Source organism: Rhinoraja longicauda, chromosome 30, assembly GCF_053455715.1.
Source record: "Rhinoraja longicauda isolate Sanriku21f chromosome 30, sRhiLon1.1, whole genome shotgun sequence".
Taxonomy (NCBI): Eukaryota; Metazoa; Chordata; class Chondrichthyes; order Rajiformes; family Arhynchobatidae; genus Rhinoraja; species Rhinoraja longicauda.
In genome coordinates, this window is record NC_135982.1 from 20150484 (window position 1) to 20169410 (window position 18927).

Consider the following 18927-nt stretch of genomic DNA (forward strand, 5'->3'; position numbering starts at 1 on the left):
TTAGATTTATTCTGCAGTCTCAGAGCAAATGAAAAATTTAAGTGAAGTGGAGTAGCAAATGGATCTGGGAGTACAAAATGCACAATTGACTTTAAGTTGTAGTGTCAGGCAAGAAGTCCATAACTAAAGCAAACAAGCACAGGGCTTTATTTTGAAAGAGATAGAATTGAAAAGTGGAGGTGTTATTAAACCTGGACTGAACCTTGATTGGACTACATGAAGTACTTTACAATTCATTATAAAGAGGAAATACAGACGCAGGGAGGATGCAAAAGGAGTTTCAAAGATGACAACAGAATGGTGAGATTAAACATAGCGAGGACATAAGTTTGCACTTGCTTCAGGAAGTTTTTTTCTTTCTGCTCAACCTGCTACGCAGGTGCAAGTCACTTTTGCTACTGCTGGGCACAATCATAATAACTTGTCAAAGGAACATGAATGTAAGGTGCCACAGAAACTTTCTGTTTGCCGTGTGGCATGAATCAGAGCAAGACAAAAATGGAACCAAACCAACCCCTGTGCACTCCCAGCCCAAACCTACAAGTCAAAAGGCACAATAAGACCGGGTTAGAACTGAAGTTTGACGTTTAGTTGACTATCGCGTGTACTGAGGTCCATTGAAAAGCTTTTTGTCAGTGGAAAGACAATACAGGATTACAATCAAGTCATCCACAGTGTACAGATACAGGATAAAGGGAGTAGCGTTTAGTTCAAGGTCCAACCATAGTCTAATACGAGGGTCTCCAGTGAGGTGGATCGTAGCTCATGACTGCTCTTTAGTTGTTGATAGAGTGGTTCAGTTGCCGTATAACAGCTGGGAAGAAAATGTTCATGAGTCAGGAGGTGTCAGTTGTCACACATCTATACCTCTTGCCAGAGGGGGAGAAGAGAGAGTGACCTTGGTGAGACTCGTACTTGATTATGCTGCTGGCCTTGCCGAGACAGCGTGATGTGTAAATGGAGTCAATGGAAGGGAGGTTGGTTTGGTTTGTGTGATGGGTCTGGGCTGTGTCCACAATTCTTTGCAATTTCTTGGATGGAGCCGTTCCCAAGCCATTCTGTGATGCGTCCTGGTAAAATGCTTTCTACGGTGCATCTGCTGATGACATACAGGGGAAGAAATCTTTCCTCCCGAGTTGGCCCTTTCTACAATGGCTTGCATCACCAGCTTTGCATCTTGTTTTCTGAGGTTGGTGAAACAGGCCATGTGCTATTGTGGAGATTCCAATAAAATCCAGGTAACAGCGGCACGGTGGCGCAGCGGTAAAGTTGCTGCCTTACAACGCCAGAGTCCCGGGTTCGATCCTGACTACAGGGGCTTGTCTGTATGGAGTTTGTCCCCATGACCTGTGCGGATTTTCTCCGAGATATTCGGTTTCCTCCCACACTCCAAAGATGTATAGGTTTGTAGGTTAATTGGCTTGGTCTAAATGCAAATTAAAAATGTCCCGAGTGTGCAGGATAGTGTTATTGTGCGGGGATCACTGGTCGGCGCGGACTCGCTGGTCCGAAGGGCCAGTTTCTGCACTGTATCACTAAACTAAACCAAACTGGGAATTAGAATTTATTTATATTGAAAGCACTGTCATTGAAAACAAATGATATTAGTGCGTGAGATTTGCTTTTCAAAATTCGAAAACATGATATGCCTAACAACTACAATCCATATCTGCAAATCCATATCTATATTTAACCTGCAGTCTCCAGTGGCAACACCTCTCTTCAGCATCACAGTCCATTGAACAAGGCTAGAGGCAATTTAACTAAAAGGGTTCAGCAATGGCTTGGGGCACAACAGTTTACCAAAAAAAACAGATAAACAAGTTGCCGGTTTTTATTCAACGAGAATGCGTGCTGCCAACTCGCGTGCATGAACCTGGTGTACACAGCCCAAGGCAGGCATCAATTATGGATCAAATTAACTGCACGGTGAGACGTCTTAGAAAAAAAGCATCTTAAAACACACCTACCTAGGAACCTGACATGAGAACAGAAGATCCAGGAAATTCACAGCGGTCTCACCAACATCTGAAAGAAAAGATGGAACTCATTATTGAAGGGGTAGAATCTTCGTGAATATGAACCAGTCTTTGCTCACGTGCGCTAACACGCTCTCTACACCGACTGCACAACCCTTGAATAATTTAATATCTAAAAATGAATCAATCCCTGTCTTGATGAATCCAAGTCTTGAAAAATGAATCAATCCCTCACTCGCTGATGAAGCCCTTCTGGGTGCTGAGTTCCAAAGTTCTTCGAGCAGATAGTTCAAGCTACGTTTGTCCTCGCTCCCTGAAATTCCCTTCTACTTAGCTCCACTACTTTGCCCTTTAATTAAAACTTGCTTAAACAACTTTTTCCCCCCAAGCTGTTGTTTCTGAAGGACTCACTTTATTCATGGTTTGGTACTCCAAAGGAATGAGTGGTGTGAATGATTCGAGAGGTGAAATTGGACGGTGATACCTCAACCCAGCACAGATATTTGCCAACTGAACATTTTACAAAAAAGTGTAGAAGTGTGAAAACGCACACCTCCAGATTCAGGGGCAGTTTCTTCCCAGCTGTTATCAGACAACTGAATCATCCTACCACAACTAAAGAGCAGTCCTGAACTATTATCGACCTCATCGGACTATCTTTGATCAGACTTTACCAGCTTTACCTTGCACTAAATGTTACTCCCTTATCATGTATCTATACACTGTTAATGGCTCGATGGCTAGATAGTGCTCTTAAGGATAGCGGAGTGAGGGGGTATGGGGAGAAGGCAGGAACGAGGTACTGATTGAGAATGATCAGCCATGATCACATTGAATGGCGGTGCTGGCTTGAAGGGCCGAATGGCCTACTCCTGCACCTATTGTCTATTGTCTATTGATTGTGATCATGTATTGTCTTTCCATTGACTGGTTAGCACGCAACAAAAACTTTTCACTGTACCTGACAATAAACTAAACTGAACTGAGCCACTTCATCTCCAGGCAATACTAACATACTGTTTATTGCTTTAGAGCTTTTCTTTGCCATCCAATGTTGTGAATAGCTGACATGAGCCGGATCCATTGGTGTTGACTGAAGATGCCTGCGACTGGTAAAGATGATGTGCTTATTAACAGCCCTTCGTTGCTTATTCAAAGGCACGGCAGAGCAAGGAAGAGACCAGGCACTGACATTTTCCAATATGGCTCGGGATACCTTGGTCGAAGAGAAGAAGAAACACGTTCTCTCCAAGCAGTCAGCTATCCCGGGATAACATCCGGGAAACATGGAGTTGGAAGGACAGCAGCAAACAGCTGTGCAGAAGTTTGGGATTTCTACATTCATGCGCCTGCAGGTTCCTGAGACATAGGAACATAATTAAGCCGAAGATAGACACAAAATGCTGGAGTAACTCAGCGGTTCAGGCAGCCTCTCTGGAGAAAAGGGATAGGTGACGTTTTGGGTCGAGACGCTTCTTCGACACGAAACGTCACCCATTCCTTGTCTCCAGAGATGAAGTGACATTGTGCGACCTGCTGAGTTACTCCAGCATTTTGTGTCTCTCTTCGGTGTAAACCAGCATCTGCAGTTCCTTCCGAAACATGATTAAGCCATTCAGCCCATCAGAACTACTCCGCCATTCGATCGTGGCTGATCTATTTTTCCTTTCTCAGTGCCATTCTCCTGCCTTCGTCTTGTAACCTTTGACCCCTTACTACTCATGCAGGTATCCCAGTTACCAAGGTGAACATGGAAACAGCCCCTTCAGCCCGCCAAGTCCATGCTGACCATCGATCACCTGTTCACACGAGCTGCTGGGTGCAGAGTCCCAGCTGGGTTCTAACCATCATCTGGGGATATGGAATTCAGTCTACGATTCCTGGCAGATTCTTGCGATGCACTGACCAGATCAGACTCCCTTCAGACTGCTATCCGGCTTCCTTCTCCCCATCCCTCACCTTCCTCCTCCTCCTCCTCCCTTCCTTCCTGCTCTGGCACTGCTTCAGAGTCCATGAAATGAAACACCCAAACTATCTGCTCGAAGAACTTTGGAACTCAGCACCCAGAAGGGCTTCATCACCATGAGTATTCCAGACAGGGATTTATTCATTTTTAGATATTAAGGTATTCAAGGGATGTGCAATTTGTGTAGAGAGTAGAACTGATGCAAAAGATAGTGATAAACAATGGCATGGGAGGCACAGTGGCCTTTGCCTGCTTCTATAGTACTTCTGTTCTGATGCATCTCCTTAGTCCCAAGTTCCTCCTCCATCATCTCTAAGGCAGACTGCCACTATCTGCTCCATCCTCGGTAGAGATAGACTAGTGTAAGAAAATAACTGCAGATGCTGGTACAAATCGAAGGTATTTATTTCACAAAATGCTGGAGTAACTCAGCAGGTCAGGCAGCATCTCTGGAGAGAAGGAATGGGTGATGTTTTGGGTCGAGACCCTTCTTCAGAGATAGGCTGGCTAGCTTTAAACATTGGAGCACAGCTTGTCACACACTTGGTCAAACAACAACATGCTTTGTGCCAACTGTATTCATAGGATGTGAATGAACAGGCAAAGGTGCATTATAAACCACATATAGGTTTATAACGATATAGGTATATATATAATATGTACATATTATTGATTGAGAGTGATCAGCCATGATCGCATTGAATGGCGGTGCTGGCTCGAAGGGCTGAATGGCCTACTCCTGCACCTATTGTCTATTGTCTATTGTCTACATACCTATATATATGTATGTATGTCTACATGAAGGCACTCCAAAAGTATTGCCTCGAAGCTTTATTACTATCTCTCCTAAAGCTATTGCTCCTAAATTAGCAGGATAGGGAAAATAAATGTAAAATAGCATTCCACTTGTTGATCTACTTTCAATTTGCCTGTCTTTTTCTAGAACATTGTTGCAATATTTAGTTGGAAAGGAAAATTTATATTTGACCCGATCTATCTTCTTATGCCAAAGCTCATGCGCTCATATGGAAGAGTGGTCCTCGTTGAGAAAGGATGAATTATTGAGGTTGGGTTTAATAGACTGAGAGTGCTTACGAACCCCCATTGTACAAGGAGTGTTATGAGCACACAGCTGTTGTGGAGAGATCAGAAAACCAACAGGCTCATAAGTTATAGGAGCAGAATTAGGCCATTCGGCCCATCAAGTCTACTCCACCATTCAATCATGACGAATGTATCTTTCCCTCTCAAACCCATTCTCCTGCCTTCTCCCCATAACCTAACACCCATACGAATCAAGAATCTATCAATCTCCACTTTAAAAATATCCATTGGTTATCGGATAAACCGCTTGCAATTCAAAGTATAATTCTCAAGTGAAACGTGTGGACAAGAGTTTGATTTTTCTTACATTTATTCTCAGTCTCTTCAGGGAAAATCTTGTTCATCTCTTCAATGTGTTGGTATCATAAAGCATGTTTTAAATGTCAACAAGTATGTCACCTTCGGGGCTACCCACGTGTGTCCAATGAGGTCCCCCCTGTAATAATAAAGCCTATTGCTGCAACACTTCATTTCAAATCTTGAACAGAATAATAGAAGCTAAATTTACCCCTCGTACTGAGTAATCACTTCAATCCACACAGGGATTTCAAATAAACATAGCACAAAAAGTAAGGAAATTTGTGTTTAGTAGATTATTTCTGTTGTAACAATGCTTCTTGGCAATAAATCTTATACCGTTGGAAAGCCTGTTTATTTCCCTTTTAAATGGTGCCACATTTGTAAGGAACATGCATTTGTGGGATGAGCAGCAGAGCTGAGTATGTGGGTTGCGCCCATGAAAAATCTGCCAAATCTCTGCCAATGCCAAACAGCTTATTCTGCCATTGACTCTTGTTCGGTGTTGTTTGGTGGATTGGATGATTGAAGTCTGAAGAAACAAGACATATTGGCAATTTAACAATTTATTCATTTAATAAACAGGAGCCTCAGTAGCGTGTGGAAGAACCATACACAGCCACAACAGCCTGGCACCTCCTCCTCCTCATGCTGGTCACAAGCCTGGTCACACACTGTTGTGGGATGGCATCCCATTCTTCAACCAGCATTTGTCGCAAGTCAGCCAACGTGGTTGTGTTGGTCACTCTGGCACGAACAGCACACCCAAGCTGATCCCACAAGTGTTCAATGGGGTTGAGGTCAGGACTGCCGGCAGGCCATTCCATCCTCTCCACTCCCAAATTCTGGAGGTAGTCTCTGAGAAACCCTGCTCTGTGGGGGCGAGCATTGTCATCTTGGAGGATAGAGTTCGGTCCCAGACTGTGGAGATATGGGATTGCCACTGGTTGCAGAATCTCATCTCGATATCTCTCTGCATTGAGATTGCCTCCAATGATGACAAGCCTCGTTTTTCCAGTGAGGGAGATGCCGCTCCACACCATCACACTGCCTCCACCAAAAGATGTTACTCTATCGGTGCAGCAATCCGCATAGCGTTCTCCGCGTCTTCTCCACACTTTGACCCTATGATCCAACTGCCGTAGGCAGAATCTGGACTCATCGCTGAACATAACGTTCCTCCACATGTTCAGGTTCCAGTGCACGTGTTGCCGACACCAATGCAAACGGGCCTGACGGTGAAGGGCAGTCATGGCAGGCCTCCTGGCAGCCCTATGAGACCGGAGATCGGCTGCGTGTAGTCTGTTCCGAATTGTCTGGGCAGAGAGCCGTCGGCCATATCGTCCTGCAAACCTTGACTGCAAATCTGTAGAAGACAGCCTACGGTTCCTGAGTGCTGACAGGGTGAGGAAACGGTCTTCTTCGGGTGTCGTCTTCTTGGGACGCCCACTTCGCGGCCTGTCTCTGACATCCCCCGTTACATGGAACTTGGCCTTCACTTTGGAGATGGTACTAGGGCTCACTCCAAATAATGCCGCAACTTGGTTTTGCGGAACACCAGCTTGAAGTTGCCCTATCGCACGGGCCCTATCCAGATCAGTCAAACGTGGCATGCCGATTCTTGGAGCAGACACCTACTGACCACTGTAGCAGGGCCCATGCTCACAGATGCTGCCAATCAGGTGCCAATCAGGCACCTGATTGGCAGCACCTGGGGGTACCAGAAGCTCAAAACAAGAGTCAATAGCAACAGCAGAATAAGCTGTTTGGCATTGGCAGAGAAGATTTGGCAAATTTTTCATGGGCGCAACCCATATACTCAGCTCTGCTGCTCATCCCACAAATGCATGTTCCTTACAAATGTGGCACCATTTAAAAGGGAAATAAACAGGCTTTCCAACGGTATAAGATTTATTGCCAAGAAGCATTGTTACAACAAAAAAATAATCTACCAAACACAAATTTCCTTACTTTTTGTGCTATGTTTATATGAATACAAGAAGATGACTAAATAAGAATGTAACGGACAGCCTGCTTTATATTCTGAAACTTTATCGGGATTCAAATGTGAAGGCTCTGGCGAGTGCCATAATTAATTGGCAGCAGAAATATCCTGCTAAACGGATGAGCTGCTAAACAGAAGCAACGCCAGACAAGCAGTATGTTCCCTTTATCTAATTGATCCAGCTCCAGTAGTGACACGAAGGTCGACACTGTAGCATCTTGACTGTTGGCCTTCCCGAGCAAGGTAAGCAGTTCAGCGTGGCTGTGGGCAGCAATGAAGCTGTGCGATGCGCCAGTGTGGTGACACTCAAGGATAACCTTTATTATCGCAACAGGAGGAGATGAGAATTTTCTTTAGTCAGAGGGTGGTGGATCTGTGGAATTCTTTGCCACAGAAGGCTGTGGAGGCCAAGTCAGAGGATATTTTAAAGGCAGAGATAGATAGATTCTTGATTAGTCCGGGTGTCAGAGGTTATGGGGAGAAGGCAGGAGAATGGGGTTAGGCGGGGTAGATAGATGGAGAGAGAAAGGAAAATTAGATCAGCCACGATGGAATGGCAGAGTAGACTTGATGGGCTGAACAGCCTAATTCCACTGCTATTCCTTATGATCTCATGACATGAGATTAGCTCTGGGGGTTGCAGCCTGCGTGCGTGGAGCAGACCAGCAAACAGCGCAGCACGGCATTTTCGACTGCACTGTCCTCCGCCCCCCCGGTGGAGGGGTAGACCTCACGGCCCTCGACAACAGCACATTGCACTGGCTACAGTGCCTGGAGGGCGTCACATAACCTCTGCTGCCTCAAACACAAGAAGCAACAGCCCTGGCACCCCGAGGGTTGGGTATTCTAACCCCTAGACAAGCGAGTTTGGGGTGAGTGAAGAGAAAATCAATAACATGTTTTGGGTGCTTGATCCAACTCCAACCTACTCATTTTCAAGCTTTGTGGAAGTATCTTGCCTGTCAGAAACAGTCTGCGACTTCCTGGAACGTGGCAACTTCAACAGCCTGACCGCGGGAGAGGACGGCAGGGGAAGAGAAAAAGACATTCTGGCCTTCCATCACAGTGAGGAGGTGACTGGAGGAGACTCACTGTGATGGATGTTTCTTTTTGTTTGATTGTGTGTGTTATTGCTTATTTTTATTGCTCTTGTTGTTGGACTGTGGGTAATCTTTCATTTCACTGCACATTTATGTGTATGCGACAAATAAACTCGACTTGACTTGACTAATTGGAGCTGTGGGTGGGGCTCAACAGGTTAAGTAAATGAATCAGAGATATTGCTGAGGAATTTTTAAATTATTTTAAAACTTGGCTCCCAAGTTCAACGAGCAACACAAGTTTGTCGAGGCTCAAAGGTGCAATGGAGGCGGATTCTAACTGCCATCCAGGGGTTGGGGTATGCAAACGTGTGACCGTCCCATCTGAATGGAGGTTGACTGGCCACAGCCGTTGCCTCTGTTCCCACCGGCATGTGTTTTTGACTGAGGATTCTTAAGTCGATGCAGAGGTCAAACCTCCGAAGGCTTAAAATGAATGAGCTCCAGCGGAGGACGTGCTTGCAGTCAGTGTCAAAGACTTGCACATTTGGAGCCCGGCACTTGACTGCAAGTGAGAAGAAACGTGGAGAGGACTTAGGAGGACATGGATCTCCGGTCATTGACCAAACATCCTGCTTACAATGGTGCTCTGGACATGCCAGGGCAACAAAGGACAACGCACAACAACTCCCACCATCCCCTCTCACCAGTCCACTCCTCCACCACCACCCCCTTTATTCCCAGTTCCTCATCCACTCACGGCCTACAGTGAAGTAAGTGGAAAGGGCTTGTGATGACAAGATGTAAAAGAATTGTCAATCAATAGATTTTAACATAGCTTTTGTTCCAAATTTCAGCCGAACAGCAAAATAAGTTGTCGAGCACCGTGTAAATTGGAAACACTTCCCCTTGGTGGCTTCAATGAAACGTGCTGCTTAAATACCTGCCTTACTGTTGTGATGCTCTTTAGGATTATAAACTGGGATTTGGAGCCCTCGAGAGTCATACACGGATTGTTTTACAGCCCCCCGTGCAGGGTTAGAACCAGGATTTGGTGGCAGGAGCCAGGGGATGTTGTTTGGGGTGAGGGTTGAAGCATTAGGTGCAAAATGGCAGTGCTGAGAGTCATTCCCTCATTTGGTGTGACCGATCTCTCAGCTCAGCATCGACCACCTCTGTTGGTTTGACAGATCAGAAGGTGAAGTTCGGTAACATAGAGCAAGACCATGGATAATATGTCTTAGTGTGATAGAGTCTTACAGCGTGGAAACAGGCCCTTCGGCCCAACTTGCCCACACCGGCCAACATATCCCATCTACACTAGTCCCACCTGCCTGCATTTGGCCCATATCCTTCTATACCTGTCCTATCCATGTACCCAATCTAAATGTTTCTTAAACGTACGATAGTACCTGCCTCAGATGCTCCTCTGGCAGCTCATTCCATACACCTACCAACCTTTGTGTGGGAAACTTTACCCCCTCATGTTCCTATTAAATCTTTTCCCCTTCACATTAAACCCAAATCTTCTGGTTCTCGATTCCCCAACTCTGGGCAAGTGACTCTGTGCATCTACCCAACCTATTCCATCTTGATTAAGACAGTGGAGATGCATTAAAGTACAGTTGTAATCATGGCCAGAGTCAATGCATTTCAGAGACGCAGTTGAAAGTTCAAGGAGATGGGCATCTTCCTTTCAATTCCCTGCACCAATGCATTGGGATCCATGCAGCCCTGCTCCATCCTCTCTGCTTCTGTGGAGTAGGTCCAAGACACATTCACCAGTCCCGCCAGATATGATCCTATCAAATGGTGGAGCAAAGTGAGTGCCTCCTCCAGCTCCCACTCCATAAATCTGTTGCTGATCCATCCCCAACATTCAGCGTGAGCTCCTGGGGTCAGCACATCTTTTAAGGTGTTGCATATCCATGATGCAAACTCATCACGGTCAATCACCTGTGTAGGAAGGAACTGCAGATGCTGGTTCAAACCGAGGATGGACACAAAAAGCTGGACTAACTCAGCGGGTCAGACAGCAACTCTGGAGAAAAGGAATAGGTGATGTTTTGGGTCAAGACAATTCTTCAGACTGAAGAAAGGTCTCGACCCAAAACATCACCTATTCCTTTTCTCCAGAGATGCTGTCTGACCCGCTGAGTTAGTCCAGCTTTTTGTGTCTATCTACAGTCAATCACCTGCCTACTTCTTCTCACTTATGTAGTGCAAAACCCCTGGTGTAAACCCAATGCATCCTAGGAAGGAAGGAGTTCTCTGAAGTGGACACAAAGTGCTGGAGTACCTCAGCAGGCTACGCAGCATCTCTGGAGAAAATGTCTGTATATATATAAATGTGCGTACGTGTGTATATATATAAATGTGTGTGCATGTGTATATATATATATGTGTGCGTGTGTGCGTCTATATATATATATGTGTGTGCGTGCGTCTATATATATATGTGTGCGTGCGTGCGTTTATACATATATGCGTGCGCCTATATATGTGTGCGTGCGTGTGTATATATATGTGTGTGCGTGCGTGTGTGCGTGCATGCGCATATTTGTGTGTGCATGCGCATATTTGTGTGTGCATGCACGCGCGTATATATGTCTGTGCATGCACGTATATATGTGTGCGTCTGCTTATATATGTGTGTGTGCGTGCGTGCATAAGTGCGTGCGTATGCGCATAATTGCGTGCATATATATATATCCACACACCCACATATATATACACACACATATATACAATTTGTGTTCTTCGTATAAATCCAATAATGAGGAAGACTCCAGTAGTCACCCACAGTGGGTGACTGGGTATATATATACACACACATACATACATATATACACACACACATACATATATATACCCAGTCACCCAGTGCGTGTGTGTGTAGATATGCGCATGCATGCACTTATATATATATACTCAGTCACCCACCTACATACACATATGCACACACACACACATATATATATATACACATATACATATATATATCTACCCAGTGAGTGACTATTTGAGTCTTCCTCGTTATTAGATTTATACAAAGAACACAAATCACTGTGCTCGAAGCCCACACATTCATCATTCTTAATTTTAAAGACCAAACAGAGCAAAATCCTTCCATTTACCTCCGAAGCACGTTGAACACTTTGTGAATATAATTGACAACATTAACAGTAAATCATTTGACACAAAAATATTGATTTAAAGTTTTTCAGCTGTGAAAGTGGCTGAATTAAATTTCAATGATAAGAAAGAATTACATCGGTGGATAACAAATGAAAACCATTCCTGTGAAAGGATCAGAATGTATTCCTAATGGAATCAATGTAGCTGAGCATGGAGCTGTGTACTAATGCCTTCATTCACAGTCAGCATGGGGAAACACAGCATCTAACTGGTTGATCTAATCTTCAAAATGAATAGTAATTACAACAGAAAGAAGCTGTGGGAATGGAAACGTGTTAGATTCTGATGCAGTGTCATTCACAACTTGCATAACCACCATTCAGCACAGTCTCAGCAGCAAGAGACAGGCGTATTGGCAAATTGGAAAATGTCAAAAAGTATGCTGAGTGAGTGAAACAACTACAACATCAGTTGTGAAATATCTCCGGGGCAACTACCACACTGATAGATAAATAGATGGTGGAAAGATAATAAGACTGTAAGACGAGGCAGCAGAATTAGTCCGAGGATAGACACAAAATGCTGGAGTAACTCTGTGGGACAGGCAGCATCTCTGGAGAGAAGGACTGGGTGATGTTTTGGGTCTGAAGAACGGTCTCGACCCAAAACGGGAGTCTGAAGAGTTCTTCTGCAATCTGTAATGATTTATAAATTTGTGTTTCCAGATCCCTTTACTGAAGAAGGGTCTCGACCTGAAGCGTCACCCATTCCTTCTCTCCAGAGATGCTACCTGTCTCGCTGAGTTACTCCAGCGTTTTGTGTCTATCTTCGATTTAAACCAGCATCTGCAGTTCCTTCCTACACAGCAGATTTAGGCCATTCGGCCCATTGAGCCTGCTCCGCCATCCGATTATGGCTGATCTATTTTTCCTTCTCAAACCCATTCTACTACCTACACATAACTTGACACCACTATATGGCAACTCAGGCATGCGAGCTAATATAAGAAGAATTTCACTGTGCAGTGCATACATTGGCATGGACCACTACTAATCACAAACCTAGCAATCTCCACCGTAAAGATACTTAGTGACTTCACCTCCACTGCCATCTGTGGCAATAACTGTCGCTAATTACTTTCAGCACCTTGCAACATTGCTGTATTTACACCAACTCTGTTGATTGCTTTACTTGAAAGATACTCCATATTTTTCTCCATAGAGATAAGGTCTGATCTGTGGGGAGGCAGGATAATGCAACTAGTAAAGCTGCTGCCTCACAGCTCCGGTGACTCGTGTTCAATCCTGGCTGGGTGCTTTGTGGCGTTTGAATGTTCTCCCTGTGGCTCTGAAGATTTCCCCCAAATGCTCTGGTTTTCTCCCTCGTCCCAAAGACACGCAGGTCGGTAGGTTAATTAGACACTGCAAATTGTCTCGAGGGTGTAGTATAAAATGGGATTAGTACATGGTTGGTATAAATGGGTGCTTGATGGATGGAATAGACCAGAAGGATCAAGGGACTTGTTTCCAAGCTACGCGATTCCATGACTCTGAGCGGTAAAGCACATTCATCTGCAATACAGGACTGCAGATTTCTGAATGTAACAGCAATTAACTCTCCCACCTGCGGACACATCCTCTCCACATTCACTCTATCCAGGCCTTTCACTATATGATAGGTTTCAATGAGGTCCCCCTTCATCATTCTAAACTCCAGCGAGTAGAGGCAATGCAGAATTGTGAGGAGAATTTTGTATGTCATTTTGTTCTTGTTCTTAAGAGTGCGGTAAAGGTAAAGATGAGAGGTAGAAAAGGGAGCATGAGATACTAGGTACTGGAAATTAATGGGTTAAAACATGAACCAAATCCATGCAGTTGTTTGTCAGTGAAACTATGAACTGCAAAAGGGGGGGGAAAGGAAAACCAATTACTTTCAAGTGATTCTTTTTGGAGATTGCTCCACCAAAGCTGAGAAATTAGATTGATCTACTGTAAACACATTATCTAACAAAACAATGTTCACTGTTGGCTCAAAGTTAATAAATAATCACGGGTGATTTTGAGCAAAGTCTAAGGTGTAAGGACAGCAAAGTGACCGAGTTTCTGATTCACAGCTCCAGGTTCAATCGCAACCTCAGGTGCAGTCCAAATTGAGTTTGTACACTCTTAATTTATTTTTTAAAATTAATTTAGAGACACAGCGCAGAAACAGGCCCTTTCGGCCCACCGGGTCCGCGCCGACCAGCGATCCTGTACCGACTAGGGACTTTTTTTTAAACATTTACCAAGCCAATTAACCTGCATACCTGTACGTCTTTGGAGTGTGGGAGGAAACCCAAGGTCTCGGAGAGAACCCACGCAGGTCAAGGGGAGAACGTACAAACTCGTAGTTGGGATCGAACCCGGGTCTCCGGCGCTGCATTGGTTGTAAGGCAGCAACTCTACCGCTGTGCCACGTACTCTTGGTATCAGAGTAAGTGCCCTGGTTTCTTCCCCCATGTCCCTGAAATGTGTGGTGTGTTAGGTTTATAGGCACCGAATGTGTAAGGGAGTGGTAGAATTTTGACAAGGGGAAAATTGATGGCAATGTGGGCAGAATAAAGGATTAGAATAGGATGCATATAAAAATAAATGGCGATGGTCAGCACAGAAACAACAGGCTGCAGTTCTGTTACTGTGTTATGTCTCTTTCTCTGTCTTTCTCTCTCTCTCTCTCTCTCTCTCTCTCTCGAGGATTTTACAATGATATTACAGAACACTGTTATTTTGCTTTGAGATTTCCTGGTGAGACTTAGTTCTGTTTTCTTAAATTGAGAACCATACCACTTCTGTAATATCATAGAACTAGCAACTTGGGCCATTTAGTTAGGGCCAACAGGGTAGAGATATATTGACTTTTAAATGCTGGAACATTACAAGAGGAAAGTCAGAGTAAAGCAAGTCTTGTTTAGAACTGCAGATGCGTAGGAAGCAACTGCAGATGCTGGTGTAATCCGAAGATAGACACAAAAAGCTGGAGTAACTTCTAAGAAGGGTCTTGGTCCAAAATGTCATCCATTCCTTCTCTCCGGAGATGCTGCCTGTCCTGCTGAGTTACTCCAGCTTGGTGTCTATCTTAGGACTGCCGGTGGTTCATTTCTAGTTAAGGAAAGGCCTTTGTTTGCACTAAATATTCCAGGCCAGTCCAATTGCACAGAATGGACTTTGGGCACAGTAGACTTTTGCCCAATGGGAAGGAACTGGACAGCTAACACTCCACAGCACCTCCAACTTCAAAGCAGTCTTTCTGCTGACTGGTTAGCACGCAACAAAAAGCTTTTCACTGTACCTCGGTACACATGACAATAAATTAAATTGAAATGCCAAACATCCTGCCATTACCCAACAACTTCTACTCCAGTCAAAGAAGCCAATCTTGACTTTGCACGGCAGTGAAACCAGGCAGCCTGGCTTCACCAAGCCATTGTAAATGAGACATCAGGATCAATTTAAAACGACTGATGCTATAATGAGGGCGCAGCAGAGTTGCTTCCTTACAGTTGCTTGCAGCACCAGAGACCCGGGTTCGATCCCGACTGCGAGTGCTGTCTGAATGGGGTTCGTACGTTCTTCCCATGATCTGCGTGGGTTTTTCTCCGAGATCTTCGGCTTCCTCCCACACTCCAAAGATGTACAGGTTTGTAGGTTAAATGGCTTGGTAAATGTAACAATCGTCCCTATCGTGTGTAGGATAGTGTTAATGGGTGGGGATCGCTGGTTGGCACGGACCCGGTGGGCTGAAGGGCCCGTTTCCACGCTGTACCTCTAAACTAAGGGCGGCACGGTAGCGCAGCGGTAGAGTTGCTGCTTTACAGCGAATGCAGCGCCGGAGACTCAGGTTCGATCCTGACTACGGGTGCTGCACTGTAACGAGTTTGTACGTTCTCCCCGTGACCTGCATGGGTTTTCTCCGAGATCTTCGGTTTCCTCCCACACTCCAAAGACGTACAGGTATGTAGGTTAATTGGCTGGGTAAATGTAAAAATTGTCCCTAGTGGGTGTAGGATAGTGTTAATGTACAGGGATCGCTGGGCGGCACGGACTTGGAGGGCCGAAAAGGCCTGTTTCCGGCTGTATATATATGATATGATATGATAAACTAAAAGTATCTGGTTTACACCATGTGCAACGTTAAGAGGAACCCCAGTGTGATCAACAGGCTTGAACATGGCCTCTTGAAACCGAGGCTACATTCTGCTTTTCCAGGTGGTCAAACAGCCCTGCTTACTCTCAAGGTAAAGTGAATCAGTAATACGAAGCTAACCTCATGTGAGAACCTCTGCCTCTGTTGGAATTGGAGGCTTCAGCTCGGGAGAAGATAAATCAGGACAACATAAAGGCTTGCATTTGTGCTGAAAGAACTTTCCTGATGAAGAGCGTTTTAGATGTGGGCAGGCAGAAAAACACTGAGCAATCTGGATACCTTCATTGCAGTCATGGGGCAAATTAATGCAACCAGCCAAGGTGTACATCGCAAGCTGACTTCACTTAATGAGCAGCACATTGAGATACTTGCATTGGCTATTAGACTGTCAATGAGGGACAACATAAGTGAGATGGGATGGCTTCCAGCTACTCCTCCAGGAGTTCATTATTTTCTATAACAGGCAATATGATTTAGAGTTGATTGTTTTTAAGACCATAGGTTGCTCGATAGACGACAATTTCATTACTTGGTCTGCATTGCCTTCCAATCAAAGGCACAATTTACCTTTAGATTCTTATATCTTCCTTGGCAAGGCCTCACATGTCACAATGACTGAGCATTGGCCTGGTCTGTTATGGCCTTGCCCCTCTTGAGCAAGGGAGATGAAATATAGTTCAGGTCCTCTCTTCTTAAGCCCGGTCTCCACACCAATATAGCAGATAAAATGTAGAAGGCAATAATTAATTAAAATTGATTAAAATCCTGTGGAGTACCTTTTGCAAAAAGTTACAAAAGTTTTAAGGGGTTAAATTTAATTGGGCAACATAACCTGCAGAGACTGTCATGAAGCTACAAACGCTTATCGAGTCATACAGTGTGGAAACAGGCCCGACTTGCCCACACCGACCGACATGTCCCATCTGCATTAGTCCCATCTGCCTGCATTTGACCCATATCCCTCTGAACCTGTCCTATCCATGTATTTGTTCAAACGAAAGACAAATTAGGTCATAGCCTCAGAATTAAAGGACGTTCTTTTAGGAAGGAGATGAGGAGAAATTTCTTGAGTCAGAGGGTGGGAATCTGTGAAATTCTTTGCCAAGTCAGTGGATATTTCTAAGGCAGAGATAGATAAATTCTTGATTAGTACAGGTGTCAGGGGTTATGGGGAGAAGGCAGGAGAATGGGGTTAGGAGGGAGCGATAGATCAGCCATGATTGAATGGTGGAGTGGACTTGATGGGCCGAATGGCCTCATTCTACTCTTATCACTTATGACCTCATGACCTGGGAAGGAGTTCATTGGTATTAGTTTAGCTTATGGTCACGTGTACCGAGGTACAGTGAAAAGCCTTTGCTGCATGCTATCCAGTCAGCAGAAAGACAACACAATCGAGCCATTTACAGTGTATAGATACATAAGGGAATAATGTATATTGGGAATATATAAGGGAATAATGTATATTGCAAGGCAAGGCCAACAAAGTCCGATCAAGGATAGTCCGATAGCCATCAGAGAGGTAGTTCAGCCCTCTGGTTGTGGTAAGTTCGCATACCGTCCAAACAGGTCCACGGATGATGCGGTCTCCCAGGTTCTACACACCGCTCTCTCTCATCTGGACAGCCAGGGGGGCTATGTGAGGATGCTGTTCATTGACTTTAGTTCAGCTTTCAACACAATAGTCCCCAGCAGACTGGTTGAGAAGCTGCTGGAACTGGGGCTTAGCACCCCTCTGTGTGCCTGGGTCCTGGACTTTCTCACTGCCAGGCCCCAAGTGGTCAGGATGGGGGAACACACATCTAGCTCCCTCACCCTGAACATAGGATCCCCCCAGGGCTGCGTCCTTAGCCCCCTACTGTACTCCCTGTACACACATGACTGTGGGGCCAGGTTCAGCTCAAACTCCATCATCAAGTTTGCTGATGACACTGTGGTGGTGGGCCGGATCTCCAACAACGATGAGAAGGCCTACCGGGAGGAGGTGGCTGATCTGGCACTCTGGTGTCAGGACAATAGCCTCCTCTTGAATGTCACTAAAACAAAGGAGCTGATTGTGGACTTCAGAAGGGCTAAACATCCAAGGACGTACACGCCACTGGAGATAAATGGGTCTATTGTGGATAGGGTGAGCAGTTTCAAATACTTGGGAGTCCGCATCGCAGAGGATCTGACGTGGGCAACGCACATTGCCGCACTGGTGGGTAAGGCTAAGCAGCGCCTTTACCACCTTAGACAACTGAGGAAATTAAGAGTGTCGCTGAGGATCCTTCATTGCTTCTACTCTGGGGCTGTAGAGAGCATCCTGTCCGGCAACATTACAGTCTGGTTTGGGAACAGCTCTGCCCAGGACAGGATGGCCCTGCAGAGAGTAGTGCGTTCGGCAGAACGCACCATGGGAACTACACTCGTCCCCCTGCAGGACCTATACATCAGGAGGTGCAGATCCAGAGCAAGCAAGATCATGAGGGACCCCTGCCACCCCAGTAACGGACTGTTCCAGCTGCTACGGTCAGGCAAACGCCTCCGCTGTCACGCTGTGAAAACGGAGAGGATGAGACGGAGCTTCTTCCCACAGGCCATCAGGACTGTCAACTTTTATAACCCCAGAGACTAAATTTTTGTCGACACTTTTTGTGCTATGTTTAGTACCTTATTAACTTTATTTATATGCTGTAACTGTAATTCTTTTTGTGCACAACCCGCAGGCATTGCCACTTTCATTTCACTGCACATCGAGTATGTGTATGTGACAAATAAATTTGACTTGACTTGATGACTCAGTTGCCTGATAACAGCTGGTAAGAAACAGCTGGGAAGGTCGATCATCCAAAGACCTCCAGTTTTGTACACTCTTGCAACATCTCGCAGAAACAGTGCAGTGTGTTCTGCTGAATTAGTATTCCGTCGAGTTTCCAATGTGGGTTAAAGGCTCCAGCTATTTCCCACATAGCAACAGTAACCTGTTATTATTTGATGGTACAAAAAAAAGAAAGGACAATAAGTGCTGGAGTAACTCAACAGGTCAGGCAGCATCTCAGGAAAACCTTCAAGAGTGGAGAGTGTAGATTCGTGCTGAACAAAGAAATTAGGAAGGCAAAGATGGACCACAAAATAGTAGCAACAAATAACATTGAAGAAAATGGCAATTTGTAAGTATATTAAGAGGGTAACGGGAAAGAACAGACCAGAGGAGTAATGTGTTTGCAGAGTCAG

At 45.1% G+C, this 18927-nt stretch overlaps 1 long non-coding RNA gene across 1 annotated transcript in view; it reads right to left on the minus strand.

Annotated features, from left to right (window-relative positions):
- Nucleotides 1-1970: 1970 nt before the first annotated feature.
- The window catches only part of LOC144608081 (uncharacterized), a 102782-nt gene continuing 85825 nt past the window's right edge, over nucleotides 1971-18927 (minus strand). Inside the window, exon 3 of the long non-coding RNA XR_013549166.1 lies at nucleotides 1971-2028. This is a non-coding gene — a long non-coding RNA (uncharacterized LOC144608081). The remainder of the gene's footprint in view (nucleotides 2029-18927) is intronic.